The sequence below is a fragment of the Schistocerca serialis genome, chromosome 11, assembly GCF_023864345.2.
Source record: "Schistocerca serialis cubense isolate TAMUIC-IGC-003099 chromosome 11, iqSchSeri2.2, whole genome shotgun sequence".
Classification (NCBI taxonomy): Eukaryota; Metazoa; Arthropoda; class Insecta; order Orthoptera; family Acrididae; genus Schistocerca; species Schistocerca serialis.
Genome location: NC_064648.1, coordinates 100,846,045 through 100,862,760, shown reverse-complemented (window position 1 = coordinate 100,862,760; position 16,716 = coordinate 100,846,045). Strand labels below are relative to the sequence as shown.

The following is a 16,716-nucleotide window of genomic DNA, read 5'->3' as shown; positions in this document are numbered from 1 at the left end:
AACTGGAAGCCGTGGGCTACAGCCCATGACTATGCCTTGTGGATGGCTTCCTGGAGGCGCTACTCAGCAACAACAGTACTGGAGCAGCAGTACGAAATGCAGAAGTTGTCTGCATACAGAGAAGGTGAGCTGGAGGGCCCGACAGCTACTGCTAGACCGTTAATGGCCACTAAAAAGACACACACACACACACACACTCAATACAGAGCCCTGCGGGACTCCATTCTCCTGGATATGGATGGAACTATGGGAGGCACCAACTTGGACATGGAAAGTACGGAGCAGCAGGAAGTTTTGGATAAAAATCTGGAGTGGGCCCCGGAGACCCCATTCATAGTATGTGACAAGGATATGATGTCGCCAGGTCGAGTTGTATGCTTTACACAAGTCAAAAAAGATGGCAGCCAGGTGATGCCATCTGGAAAAGGCTGTTTGCATGGCAGACTCGATGGACACAAGATTATCAGCGGTAGAGCGACTCTGGCGGAAGCCGCTCTGACATGGCGCCAGCAAGCCACGTGACTCCTGGGCCCCACCCAACTGCTGACATATCGTATGTTCCAGCAGCTTACAAAGAATGTTGGTGAGGCTGATGGACTGATAGCTATCCACATCAAACGAGTTTTTACTGGGTTTGAGCACCAGAATGATTGTGTTCTCCCGCCATTACGATGGAAAGACACCATCTCACCAGATCCGGTTGAAGACGACGAGATGTCGCTTGTGATCAGATGAGAGATGTTTAATCATCTGGCTGTGGATCCAATCCGGCCCAGGAGCTGTGCCGGGCAATATGCGAGGGCACTGAGGAGCTCCCACTCTGTAAATGCGGCGTTATAGGATTCACTGTGGCGTTTAGTGAAAGAGGACATTCTCCGACACAAAGGCTCGAGCAAAGAGCTCAGCTAAGTGCTCGGCAATTGCGTTTGAGTCAATAGATAACACATTTATGGTAATACTGGGAACACTTGTTGGGGTTTGGTACCCGAAAAGACATTCGATTTTGCCCAGACTTGGGAAGATGACAAACGGCACCAAATGGTCGAGACGTATCTCTACCAACACTCCTGCTTCTGTCGTCTGATAAGTTGGTGAACACGGGCACAGAGCTGTTTAAAGGCTATTAGGTGCTCCAGGTAAGGGTGCCGCTGTAGAGCTCGCCGACACTAATTTCTTCAGCGACCTCTGGCAACCACCAAAGTCCTGCCTTGCACCTTGGGCTCCCTAAAGAGCGAGGGATAGCATTTTCTGCCTCAGAAACAATTGTTGTAGTCATTTGCTCAACCATCATTTCGACATTATTGTGTGGGGGAGATTAAACGGTGACAGCACAGGTGAAAGTTTCCCAGTCTGCCTTGTTTAAAGTCCATCTGGGCAGACGTCTATGGGTTTGATGCTAGGGCAATGGCAAGAAGATGGGGAAGGGGTCACTACCACACAGGTCGTCATGTGTTCTCGTGGATAGATGGGAGAACTCCTGGGCTGCAAACCGATAAACCAATGGCCGAGTAACTACCATGAGCCACATTGAAATGTCCCCAGTATTTAAGAGGCAGAGGTTAAACTGAGACAGTAAAGTTTCAACACATCTGCCTCTGCCAGTCAGCACGTGCCACCTCACAAGGGGTTATGGGTGTTAAAATCTCCCAAAAGTAGGAAAGGTTTAGGGAGTTGATCAATCAGAGCAGCTAATACATTCAGGTGTACTGCACCATCTGGACGAAGATATACATTGCAGACAGTTATTTCCTGTGTCATCCTTGTTCTGACAGCCGCAGCTCCAAAGGGGAGTTTGAAGGGGCACAGTTTCACTACAGACTGAGTTTATGACAAACGCGAACTCCACCTGACACACTATTACAGTTGATACGGTTCCTCTAATATATCTTATAGCCGCGGAGGGCAGGGTTCAGCATTGCTGGGATCCGAGTTTCCTGGAAGGCAATGCAGAAAGGAGGTGTAAAGCTAAACAGTTGCCGTAGCTCAGCCGAGTGGTGGAAAAAACTGCCACAATTCCACTGGAGGATGACGACAGCGTGAGACACTGAAGGCATGGAACATTCATTCAATGAGGCAGTTTAATCCTCCGAGTCACCTGCTGCCACCGACTTATTGCCTGAGCAGTCTATATCCAATGTGTCTGAGGGTCTGACGAGACTAGGTCCTCAATGGACACCAGAATCTCCACCCCATCCTCAGAGCTTGTAGATAGCGGTTGTGTGGGTGCCACCGCAATTTCCTTGGTCTTAGGGTTCTTCTTTTTGTACTTCTCTCGCTGCTCCTTGGGTTTCCCTGGCTAGGAGGACTTTACTGGCTCAGTCTCCGGGACTAAGAATGAGCGTGAAGCCCTACGACCAGCTGCTTTTGGGCTCTTCAGCCAATGGCGGGTGTTGTCTTTCCCACTAGAAGAAACCTGGGAAGGGAGTGATCCAAGGGACCCCTTCCTAGTCAGTGAAGGTGAGGACTTACGCTTCTCCGGCTTAGAAGTGGGGATGGGCATCCCCGATGGTGGGGGGGGGGGGGGGGCGAATGGGGGGTGTTGCTCCAGAAGTAGGGAGCAATAAGGAGGGAAATGCCACCACTACCAAAGGGGCAGGTGTAGTCTTCTGGCTCAGAGATGTTACTGGGGTTGGCGGTCGTAGCACTGGCGTAAGACAATGTCATACATACAGGATGCATGTATTCAAATTTTCTCTTAGCCTCAGTGTAGGTCAGTCGGTCCAGGGTCTTGTATTCCATCATTCGCCTTTCTTTCTGGAAAATCCTGCAGTCTGGCAAGAGACATATGGCTGAACTTCCTGCACTTAAAGCACTGCATCGGGGGAGGGAGATAGGGCTTTACATCACAGTGGTAGACTATCACCTTGACCTTCTCGGGCAATGTATCATCCTTGAAGGCCAGGATGAAGGCACCAGTGGCAACCTGATTATCCCTCGTACTCCAGTGGACACACTGGACGAAATTTACACCCTGCCGCTCTAAATTGACAGATAGCTCATCATCAGACTGCAAAAGAAGGTACCTGTGAAATATGATATCCTGGACCACATTTAAGCTCTTATGGGGTGTGATGGTTACAGAAACATCCCCCAGCTTGTCACAAGCCAGTAACTCCTGTGACTTGGCAGAGGATGCTGTTTTGATCAAGACTGGCCCAGATCTCATTTTGGACAATCCTTCCACCTCCCTAAACTTGTCCTCCAAATGCTCAACAAAAAACTAACGCTTCATCGCCATGAAAGATTCCCCATCAGCTCTCGAACATACAAGGTCCAGGGCGAATACGATCCACTGCCATCCTTCGCCCGACGTTCCTCCCATGGTGTGGCCAGGGAGGGGAATGATTTGGGGTTGTATTTCTGTGTGTTGAATTGAGCTCGTGAACACTTAGAGAGACTGCTGGTGATTCACCACCAGCAAGAGGTGATGGACTCTGCTTCATTGCGTGTCATCTGCCCTGATACCACCCACTCCGACCAGGGGCCCTCCCCACGGGTGCCACCCAGCCACAGCAATGGCCACCTGGCTGGATGGCTACTGCTGGGAGTCCTGATGCCCCAGGGGGATGTGCACTACCCCTTGGCATACATGGGGAGTTAACGGCGCAGGCATCAGCAGAGCGATCCCTGTGTGGTCAGGGGGCTACAACCAAGAGGGTACCTGGCAACCCCATCACAGCAGACTGGCAACCATGCTGGATATCAGGTGCAAAGAATTCCATAGTCACCGTCAACTCAAGAAGCGACACTGCATATGGCATTGTGGAAAATGCATCCAGGAAGGTGTCCTCACCCAAGAGATGGAGAATGAACGGGACTGAAATTCGACAATGATAAAGGGGGCTAAAGATCTCAATGCATGATGCACTATGTAAGGCGCTCTTCCCCAATTGGCCCGCTCTTCGGGAAAATTTTGAAGAATGGAGGTCAAACTCTACAGGGAACCATCACGAAAGCCGAAATGTGTGAGACTCCTTTTAGCTGCCTCTTATGACATGCAGGAACACCATGGGCCTATTCTAACCCCCGGACCTGCAGGGGGGGTCTTGTTCTTTTATATTCAAAAAAAGAAGGCATAAACATTGCTTGCAAAAAACACAATTCAATTAAAAAGCACATATCTCAGGTATCTATCAACACAGTTGCAAAGGTTGTGGAAAGGTATACATTGGAATGACTGGCAGGACATTCCACACAAGATGTAAAGAACACATCAGAGCATTTAAATATGGTACAAACCATTCAACATATGCAGATCATCTAAAACAACAACACCCTAGACCAAAGAATATTGAAAAACATATGAATATCATAATAATCAGTTCCTGGAAAATTTTCACATACACAAATCATTAACACAAAAACAGTTGCTACGTAACCAATTAAATATTGGAAATCAGGCTCTACATAAAATAACTGAAGAAATTACATGAAAAAGAAACGAGCCCTTTTTCACCCCTCACCCCTTCCCACCCAACCCCCCCCCCCCCCCTTTCCAATCAATTTCATTTCACTTCTTGCTCCTCACCTTCTCCTCCAACTCACACTCCTTCACACTACTACAAACTTATGTCCACTCATGGTTTCTCCCTCCCACAAAACATTCCATCACTATTCCTTACCTAGTCTTACACAGTACATAAATACACAGCAACATAATTCGATAGAATTACACAAATAAAATAACATGGCAAGGTTATGTTGGCAACACTACAAAACACAAACCACAACACATACTCATAAGTACTAAAACAAACAGAAAACAGTGTTGTGCAAAACATAAGAAATGCATAGTGCTGCAAAACAACTAAAAATTAGACGACAACTACCAGTGTCTAAAGAACAAAAACATCAACAATGTGCTAGCAGACAGCATTTCCTGATGTAAGTGAGAAATCAAGCGAAAATCATCATAGATAGAAATCAACATATTGTTAATTAACTGCTTTTTGATCACAAAGCAAATCAAAATGTGAATGACAATTACAGATAACTAATGGTGCTTTACTGGAATAAAGTGAAATGCGCCTGGTTAAAAAAAACCATTTTTGTAGTTCCAACAAAAGAACAAGATACCCTCAAGAATTCTAAAGCTACTATGGACAACATGACCCCACAAACGTTCTGTAACTGTTTAGTAGTTACAGGCTTCGGAAATACGGAAGCGTCCGATCCCGCCCGTCTGCTTTGACCCATGACGTCACAAATATGGCGGAAACAAAAACAAACACACACACTTTCCACAAGAAGCCTAATGACACTAACGGGACAAGCGCGGGAAATGGGGTGTTTTGGGTGGGGGGCAAACTAAATATAAACAAATTTAGACACCTTGCTTATCTACAACGTGTAAGTGAAGACAGCCATGCATGAATACCCATCCACCTCCCCAGGGGTCGTAACCCCTGCAACCCATAGAAGATAAAGATGCTTCAGTAGCTGATTAGTGTTTGTCTCTTTTAAAAAAAAATCTCACGGTATAGAACGAACAGATCAGAAAGATAAATATAATAAACTAAAACAGAAATTGGAGGAAACAGATAATTAAAATTAGTAATAAGTGTTTTTAAATTAAAAAAAAAAAAATCTCACGAGATAGAACGAACAGGTCAGAAAAGTAAATAAAATAAGATAAAACAGAACTGGAGACAGCCACACTCAAACCAAACACCGCGCCGTCATGACGTCACACACGACAACACCCTTACGTCACGGGTCAAAGCCGACGCGTGGGATCGGACGCTTCTGTCGACCCCCGGCTTCGGCAATAGTAACGATCATTTAATTATTGAGCTTAAGGAACAATTGAAAGATATGTTTTGTAACATAAGAGAACTCCGCAGAATCTTGTATGAACGCAGCCCTCTACTCTCTCAACCCGTCCCCCTCGATCGACATCATACCACAGGAAGTGTTATGTAGTTTCCTGCACAAACTTACAATTAGATCACAAAGAATGTGGTTTCTGTAACTTTCAAAATGTAAATGTAGTAGCCTTCGTCAAGAAGATTAATGAAGATCAATTAGAATACTTCATGTCACACAATTAGGCTTACCTAAGAGTGAGCAACATTATGAAACATTATCTCAGTTAAATTCCATAGATACATTATTCTACAACAGATTCATAATTTCAAATCATTTTCAAGTGTTTATATACACCACATGAAACAGTAATACATTGACCTAATATTATGTTAACTGGTCAAAAAATAAATAAAAATCAGATAGGAAAAAACTGTTCAACACCTGAAGAAGCAATATATTGTAGAACATTAATTTGCAATACAACATTGAATGCTACAACCACCACAAGTGAAGGAAGGGCTGGAGTCACAATACAGTACCCACAATTGCGGAAAAACGTTATTGGCTGATATAATACTATATTGAAAGACAATAAATACTTATTCGTTAGATCCACAAACCTTTTTCTTTTGTAAATTATAGGTGTAATCATTCAGACACTTTGGAACACTACACTGGAATTACGCAACTGATACTTAAGTAGCCCATGGTCAAACAGATTCTATGATATACTTTAAAAATTGTGGCCCTGACACCTACAAAAGTTTCAAGAATAATGTCTGTTAGAATTTAAACAAGTTAACATTAGCAGGGGAACATATCTCTCTTTCCATTCAACATCACACAACATATTCTACACAGATAAAGATAGCATTTACGTTATCAGAATAACTAAATGTAATGATTTCAAAGTACCATAACCTTTCAAAATAGTTATGGATCTTTGCTGTTAAATAAATTACTTTTACTGTGAAAGATCATAATACTTTTATAAATAAGCAAAACTATCTTAGAAACTGAAGCATATTCTTACAAGACAAAATCTTGAAGTACCACTAACACAGGGGAGAAAGAACAACATTGGAGTGAATGACATAGTACTACCAGCAATAAATAAGTAAAAAAAACCTGATAAATTCTTCTCGTTTTCTTTTATCAAATATAATTGTATGCTTATGAACACAGGCTTGTTAGCAAGTGCCATCACCTACTACTGAAAAATGTTAACTACGCAGTGTCAAACTTTTCATTATGAGTACTCTAGTCTCTCATCCATTTTCAATCTGCATTTCTGACCAAAAATAATAGGGTAGCCAGGCTAACATTCTCCTAAACTGATATCAGCTCTATAATGTGTAAGAGGAGCATGGCAGGGTATACACCTGTGACGGGAAGGAGAACAAAGGAATGGAAAAGTTAGATAAGGGCAGCTGTAAACAGCACCAAGTTCAGGTTGACAAGACATTCTAAATCATTTTTTATTTGTTTTCTACAAAAGAATAACATTAACACAAGCTAAACTACACAATAACCGAAGAATTTGCAATTAATTTGATTATTCCATCTGCTGTGGGTACAGATGCTCTACATTCATTATTTCACAGGAATTTGTCCATTAGTCGACCATTATGCCGACATTGTTTGAGTGTTATATGCATGTGGTTATGTATAGCTGCACAATAATGTAGTTTACATGGTATAAGTGAGTACTTATAATTGATCACTATTCATGTGTTACTCCATGGCAACTGTCACACCTTACAAATCCCATACCATTAATATGAAAGACCACATATTTATCTCTATTAGAAACCTGACATTTATATCAAACTGCATAGAAGGTTCTGTAGCCAGATCAACAAATGTTTCCTCCAGAAAATGTCAAAGTACACACACAACACCCATTTTATGTCATGTCTGTTCTACAATAGAAATGACTCTTAGGTAACATTCTCTTCTTCTAATCACAGAATAGCCATCTTCACAAACCATAGCAACCGTTTCAAATGTAACAACAAACCGGTTTATAGCTCAATATTCATTATGTTATCCATACAAGTATAACCTATAAGATCAGTCTTCATAATATTGCAAGTTATGCTAATCTCAGTTGAATACCATTGAACTTTTAATGCACGATTTATCGACTCATTAAATGAGTATTTTCTTTACGAAAATGAATATTAATCCACAGTGAAAGGCTAGTGAAACCCTCTTTATCTTTGCTGTGGTAACATAGAGCGTAGCCCAACGTCTACGTCAGGTTGAATGGAGATAATCTAGTTGTGATTTTAAGAATCCACCGAATTTGAACGCCAAATAATGGCCGTGGTTACAGATTGACCCACGGCGATGCGTACAGTTTACGTTCGTGTCCTATGTAAACATACCTTTGACGTTTATCGCGCTTATCCTAAAAACTACAACTACAATATAAATTATGAATACGTAGGGTATAAAAGTAATGGGCAAGTTTCCGACTAGTATTTGGATTAATCTATCATGTACGAAATACGAAAAATGCGCCGAGATCCACTACGTAACGTTTAATCAATGAAAGAAATGACTGTAACAACAAAGACACAAATCATCTTAATAAAATGGTGTGAACGCATTGTGAAAAAGGCATTCCATTGGGGAGAAAAAGATTGGTCTCTTGACAGGCTTGCCAACCGCTTTAAATGTATACGGAAAAACTTGTCTTGCTGCTACACTGAAAGAATTGGATACAACGTAATAGCACAGTCTAACAGACTGTGGTAATAGGCTTGCTTACGAGCAGTAATGACATGGCACATTTATAAAAAATGCCAACTTTGAAATAAAAAATAAGAGCAAATGCTGGACTCTCTGTCTAATGCAATCACACCGTACAATAAAATTTGAAAGTGCCAACGGCTTTCGTTATCGTGTTGCTTTTGCCCAGAAACGTAAGATAATCTACATACAACGATAAAGCCCCGACATTCTTTGAAAGAAGCAGCAAATTATAGCTACCGATTCATCAGCAAGTACTAGGTCAGCAAATTAAGTTATCTACGGTTCAACGCATGTATTCTCACTTACTATCCGCCATATTCAGTCTTCGTAATGCATTAGCGAACTTTTCTCAGAAATCTTGAATGCGCTTCGAAAATTTACCCCTTGACTTCTTTACCGAAGACAATGCATTTACAATACGTACAATGAGCATCTTCGAAGTACATTATTATTCATGTTTACTTAGTTTCTAGGAAAGTACTTGCACAACATAAAACCTCATCATTTCAAAAGCTGAAGACCAACTGTTCGATCCTTAGTCATTAGCTTCCTTTTGTCTTTGGAACCCAAAGAAAATAATACTCTGAAATTAAACGTAATTCTATATTTCTTTTTGACAAAGAGGTGGTGATAATTTTAAGAACCCTGCTCTTTACAGCAAAAATCTCATTTCATAAAATAAAATCAACATAGTAATTTTTAGAATTATTTATGACTTGATATTAGCCATTGCCACACATCACCATCAGTGAACACTGCTGGATACGGGGCATATCGCTGAAGACGGTAATTGGGAAAAACATGTGGACGAAATTGAAAATCCTTAGAGCACTTTATCTGGAGTGTATCTTAAATGACGACACAATTAATTTGCTCTCATTCTCTCAGTTTCTGTAAATCTATCATCAGAACGAACTACTTTCATGATCCAAATTCTCCATTACCAAATTAAGTTAAGGAATAATATTTTCATTTTATCTCGGACTGCAGCATTATATCCAGTAGTCGGTTGTTTAAGTGGAATAAAAAAGAGTTAAGCACGTTGGAAGTTAAGCGAGCGATATACCTACTGTCCATAGTAACCTGTTTGCTTCTTGTTTTCGGTTTCACGAAGTATTTGTATAATAATACCACCAGCGTTTTGTAGTCTTTAGCCTCTGCATCTATATTCTGCGAACCATTAAGTGTATGACAGAGGGTATTTCTCAATGTTATATGTATTCGCGACTCTTGTCCTATTTACAGATGCAGCATGAGAATGTGATTGCTGAGTCACTGTGTGTCACAAAGAAAGATCAGCGTTTCACGATGTGGCGGAAATGTTAATTTTATACAAGGAATTTCACGTGGAGGATTAGAGGATTAATGTCCTGTTGTTGACGACTTTATTTGAGATTGTGAACAAGTGTGGATTACGGTAGCATAGGGAGAAACTCCATACTATGGTTTCCTGGGGAATAATCCTGGCATTTGCGTCAAATTATTTAAGTAAACAGCGGAAAAGCTAAATCTTGATAGCTAGACAAGGATTTGAACCACAGTCCTCTCAAATGCAAGTCGAATAACTTGTTACTGGAGCACCTAGCCTGATAGTCTCTGAATAAAGGGTGGTCCATTGATGGTAACTGGGCCAAATACCTCACGAAATAAGCATCAAACTAAAAAACTACAAAGAACGAAGCTCGTCTAGCTTGAAGCGGGAAACCAGATGACGCTATGGTTGGCCCGATAGATGGCGCTGCCATAGGTCAAACGGATATCAACTGCGTTTTTTTAAATAGGAACCCCCATTTTTTATTACATATTCGTGTAGTACGTAAAAAAATATGAATGTTTTAGTTGGACCACTTTTTTCGCTTTGTGGCGCTGTAAAAGTCACAAACTTATAAGTACGTGGTATCACGTAACATTTCGCCAGTGCGGACGGTATTTGCTTCGTGATACATTACCCGTGATGAAATGGACTGTTTACCAATTGCGGGGTTCCGGCGGAGGTTCGAGTCCTCCCTCGGGCATGGGTGTGTGTGTTTGCCCTTAGGGTAATTTAGGTTAAGTAGTGTGTAAGCTTAGGGAGTGATGACCTTAGCACTTAGGTCACATAAGATTTCACACATATTTGATCATTTTGAACCAATTGCGGAAATGGTCGATATCGTGTTGATGAATGGCTGTTGTGATCAAAATGCCCAACGAGCGTGTGCTATGTATGCTGCTCGGTATCCTGGACGACATCATCCAAGTGTCCGGACCGTTCGCTGGATACTTACGTTATTTAAGGCAACAGGAAGTGTTCAGCTACATGTGAAACGTCAACCACGACGTGCAACAAATGATGAAGACCAAATAGGTGTTTTAGCTACTGTCGCGGCTAATCCTCACATCAGTAGGAGACAAATTGCGCGAGAATCGGGAATCTCAAAAACGTCGGTGTTGAAAATGCTACATCAACATCAATTGCACCCGTACCATATTTCTATGCACCAGGAATTGCATGGCGACGACTTTGAGCGTCGTCTACAGTTCTGCCACTGGGCACAAGAGAAATTACGGGACGATGACAGATTTTTTGCATGCGTTCTATTTAGCGACGAAGCGTCATTCACCAACAGCGGTAACGTAAACCGGCATAATATGCACTATTGGGCAATGGAAAATACACGATGGCTGCGACAAGTGGAACATCAGCGGCCTTGGCGGGTTAATGTATGGTGCGGCGTTATGGGAGGAAAGATAATTGGCCCCCATTTTATCGATGGCAATCTAAATGGTGCAATGTATGCTGATTTCCTACGTAATGTTCTGCCGATGTTACTACAAGATGTTTCACTGCATGACAGAATGGCACTTCCAAGATGATGGATGTCCGGCACATAGCTCGCGTGCGGTTGAAGTGGTATTGAACACCATATTTAATGACAGGTGGATTGGTCGTCGAAGCACCATACCATGGCCTGCACGTTCACCGGATCTGACGTCCCTGGATTTCTTTCTGTGCGGAAAGTTGAAGGATATTTGCTATTGTGATCTACTGACAACGCCTGACAACATGCGTCAGCGCATTGTCAATGCATGTGTGAACATTACGGAAGGCGAACTACTCGCTGTTGAGAGGAATGTCGTTACACGTATTTCCAAATGCATTGAGGTTGACGGACATCATTTTGACCATTTATTGCATTAATGTGGTATTTACAGGTAATCACTCTGTAACAGCATGCGTTATCAGAAATGATAAGTTCACAAAGGCACATGTATCACATTGTAACAACCGAAATAAAATGTTCAAACGTACCTACATTCTGTATTTTAATTTAAAAAAACCTACTTGTTACCAAATGTTCGTCTAGAATTGTGAGCCATAAGTTTGTGACTATTACAGCGCCATCTATCACAAAGCGAAAAAAGTGGTCCAACTAAAACATTCATATTTCCTTACATACTACACGAATATGTAATTATAAATGTGGGTTCCTATTTTAAAAAACGCAGTAGATATCCGTTTGACCTATGGCAGTACCATCTAGTGGGCCAACCATAGCGCCATCTGGTTCCCCCCTTCACGCTAGACGAGTTTCGTTCTTTGTAGTTTTTTCGTTTGACGCTTATTTCGTGAGATATTTAGCCCGGTCACGATCAGTGGATCACCCTGTATATAAGGCAGTGCCTGACTGACTAACTCACTCACTGACTCATCATCGCCCAGCCCATACCATTAAAGACAGAAACTTAAAATTTGCAGTGGTATTAATTTTATAGTGTAGGAGTCGTTTAAGAACGGATTCTTCGATATTCCACCCCTAAAGGAATAAAAAAGGAGATGAATGATTGTTTGAAAAATGTCGTTATTAAGGGAATTTTGAAGCTAGACCTACAAAAATTGGTATTTGATTTCTCAGTCAGAAATAAAGGAACTCGTGTTTCAGCATTTTTCTAAATTTAACCAATATGAGGATGAAATAGTGGGCGATTTTTTTATGAAACTAAATCATTATTGAAGAACTACTAAAATATTTTTAAAGCTGCTTGTATGGAACCTGGTATTTCACTTCTCAGTTAGAAATTAAAAAAAAAAATACATGTTTCAGTGTTTTTGGTAATTCAGTCCCCCCCTCCTCCTCTCTCCAGTCCAAATCGCTAAGGATAGAAACTTGAATTTTGGGCAGAGTGTGTATCTTATACTGTAGGCAACATTTAAGAAGGGATTGTTCGAAATTCCACTCCTAAGAGGGCGAAATCTCTATATACAAATGCACTGTCCTCACTGACTCATTCACTCACCGACTCATCATCACCCAGCCCAAACCACTAAGAGTAGAAATTTGAAAGCTGCAGAGGGTGTTGATCTTATACTTTAGTCATATTTAAGATCGGATTTTCTTATATTCCAAAGGGGGTGAAATAGGGGACGAAAATCTTTTTGAAAATATGTCACCATTAAGACAATTTTGAAGCTAGATACGCAAAAATTGGCATTTGGTTTCAAAGACTAACATGTTTCAACATTTTCCGAACTTTGATCCCTGTGGGAGGGGGACGGGGGGAAGTGGGTGAAATTTATTAAAGAGCAGATAAAGTATGGCAGAATATAAACAATTAACATTAAATCCGCCCGAAGGCATAATTGCGGGACCAATTAACGAAGAAAATTTTTTTGAATGGGAAGCGCTCATCACGTAAGTAATTCTGTCGTACCTAGGAGCTACAACGATGTCCTTTTTCCTATATTTCTTGTAGTAAATCTTGATTGAGCAGTGGGTGAAACTTGAGAATGAACATTATTATTTTCTAGGAACAACCTGGAAACAGTTGTTTGGTGAGTTGGGTTGGGTAATATATTCAACTCGTGTTATTTTGCAAATACATTTGTCTGTATGCAAACATTTTCTTCATAAATGAAATTGAAAAAAAAAAGTTTCCTTCATTTTGGTAATTTTTGTAGAGAAACTATCGAATTGTTTTAGTCAGTGTGTGAACAGTACACATGTATAGCTATCTATTTGGATCTAATTGGAAATGGAGAAGCTACCATTGATGGGTTGAAGAGATGTGATAATGTATATTTGGCCTCATCACTACCACTAAAACGCGCGCGCACAAAAGCATCACAAAGGTAAATTATTTTGAACAAAGGAGTAGCTGCAGACTGTGGGTATATTCTGGATATCCCACTGTTCTGTCTAATGGCATATGTCGTTTGGTGAAAGTTTATATAAGTCAATGGCTTTTGAATGAGCTTTGTTAACAGTAAAAAGTAATCACTGTTGACAGTATTATGATGCAGACTCAAAAGAATACACACCAGACCCAAATGGAAGGAAACATCTAAATTAAATTCTTGTACGAGTTCATGCATAAAATGCGGCTTAATTCAATAGCCTGCTGTAATGACACAGGTGTCCTTCAGAGGTTCCAAAATACATACTGTCCATTATCATGTGCACATGATCCTAAACAGTATTTTCATTGTTTATTTTATCCTGAGAACCTGAGCATTGTTATTGTGGGGCCTACGACAGTGTGGGGTCTTTCACAGACGTTACATGTGATGAATAGATATTTATAATTACAGAAAAGTGAATCGGGTTCTTTTTGACATGGTATGCCGCCTCATCTTTATTTATTTATTCATTCTTCCAGAAATCAGCTTTCAGTGATATAAGGTTTGTGGATAAACCAGCGGTTTTGATACCATATGCCAGCTTTGATTGATGCCGTATCAAGTCCCAGGATGCAAGTCAAACATGGTTTCAAAATGGCAGCCAACTACCTTAAACATTATCTCAGCAACAAAATATAAACAAAAAGTGCTGAATCATACATATTCTAAATAATAAATGTTGATGCTAATGGGACTATTGCAGGAAAATGATGTGGGTTAGGGGGTGAGGGGGCGGCAGCAAACTAAATTCTAAACTAACCACTGCACAATCGCTATAATGATAAAATATACAACACAATAAAGAACAAATTGTGAACAGTAATATAATAATGGAATTCGTCAACTAATTTAAAAACACAGACTCAGTGAGAACACAGACCGCAATTAACAGAACACAGTGCCATAGATGAAAGGACTCCGTCCCAAATCTCGCTCTCTCCACCCAGACAAAAACACTGGAATACTGTTTTGCTAACAGTTCATGTCAAGGTCAGCATGTAAAATTGACTATGGCCTTTCACCTCTCCAAACAACAGATTTTACACTCCCCACCCCTCTAGTATCCCTGTATAGTATTGATATAGCCTCAAGTCTCGTAGTCTTTAAGCCTCTATTTCATGGTGTAGATTTACATATAAAATTAAGAAAATTGCTTGTATATGCACAATGTTACTGCCTGGCTACACACACAGTGTGTCTGCATTGAGTTAGACTGAGTTAACATCATTATGTTGGCAGAAACAGTTCAAAATCGATAACCTTTGCTGAAGGTCAAGTATATAGTAAGCACACGCAAAAGCAGCTGGAAGAGTGAATTATTTCTGCCCCTTAGATCACACCTATTCAGATTTTTTAGCTCTGTAAAATAACGCTTAATGATAGCACATATTATGTTTTCACATCTCTTGTAGTATTTTTTGTGTCAGACACAAATTGATCTCCTAAAAAGTAATGTAGTAGAGAGTTAATTCAATATCATATTTCATGAAACTTCCCCCATGAACCATGGACCTTGCCGTTGGTGGGGAGGCTTGCATGCCTCAGCGATACAGATGGCCGTACCGTAGGTGCAACCACAACGGAGGGGTATCTGTTGAGTGGCCAGACACACATGTGGTTCCTGAAAAGGGGCAGCAGCCTTTTCAGTAGTTGCAGGGGCAACAGTCTGGATGATTGACTGATCTGGCCTTGTAACATTAACCAAAACGGCCTTGCTGTGCTGGTACTGCGAACGGCTGAAAGCAAGGGGAAACTACAGCCGTAATTTTTCCCGAGGACATGCAGCTTTACTGTATGATTAAATGATGATGGCGTCCTCTTGGGTAAAATATTCCGGAGGTAAAATAGTCCCCCATTCGGATCTCCGGGCGGGGACTACTCAAGAGGACGTCGTTATCAGGAGAAAGAAAACTGGCATTCTACGGATCGGAGCGTGGAATGTCAGATCCCTTAATCGGGCAGGTAGGTTAGAAAATTTAAAAAGGGAAATGGATAGGTTAAAGTTAGATATAGTGGGAATTAGTGAAGTTCGGTGGCAGGAGGAACAAGACTTTTGGTCAGGTGATTACAGGGTTATAAATACAAAATCAAATAGGGGTAATGCAGGAGTAGGTTTAATAATGAATAGGAAAATAGGAATGCGGGTAAGCTACTACAAACAGCATAGTGAACGCATTATTGTGGCCAAGATAGACACAAAGCCCATGCCTACTACAGTAGTACAAGTTTATATGCCAACTAGCTCTGCAGATGATGAAGAAATTGATGAAATGTATGACGAGATAAAAGAAATTATTCAGGTAGTGAAGGGAGACGAAAATTTAATAGTCATGGGTGACTGGAATTCGTCAGTAGGAAAAGGGAGAGAAGGAAACATAGTAGGTGAATATGGATTGGGGGGAAGAAATGAAAGAGGAAGCCGCCTTGTAGAATTTTGCACAGAGCATAATTTAATCATAGCTAACACTTGGTTCAAGAATCATAAAAGAAGGTTGTATACCTGGAAGAATCCTGGAGATACTAAAAGGCATCAGATAGATTATATAATGGTAAGACAGAGATTTAGGAACCAGGTTTTAAATTGTAAGACACTTCCAGGGGCAGATGTGGATTCTGACCACAATCTATTGGTTATGAACTGCAGATTGAAACTGAAGAAACTGCAAAAAGGTGGGAATTTAAGGAGATGGGACCTGGATAAACTGAAAGAACCAGAGGTTGTAGAGAGTTTCAGGGAGAGCATAAGGGAACAATTGACAGGAATGGGGGAAAGAAATACGGTAGAAGAAGAATGGGTAGCTCTGAGGGATGAAGTAGTGAAGGCAGCAGAGGATCAAGTAGGTAAAAAGACGAGGGCTAGTAGAAACCCTTGGGTAACAGAAGAAATATTGAATTTAATTGATGTAAGGAGAAAATATAAAAATGCAGTAAATGAAGCAGGCAAAAAGGAATACAAACGTCTCAAAAATGAGATCGACAGGAAGTGCAAA

General features: G+C 41.0%; 1 protein-coding gene across 1 annotated transcript in view; it reads right to left on the bottom strand.

Moving 5' to 3' along the window:
* LOC126426488 (plasma membrane calcium-transporting ATPase 3-like) overlaps positions 1-9,081 on the bottom strand; it is a 595,967-nt gene extending 586,886 nt beyond the window's left edge. The window contains exon 1 of the mRNA XM_050088398.1: positions 8,875-9,081. The gene's annotated coding sequence lies outside the window, so the exon portion shown is untranslated. The remainder of the gene's footprint in view (positions 1-8,874) is intronic.
* Positions 9,082-16,716: the final 7,635 nt, after the last annotated feature.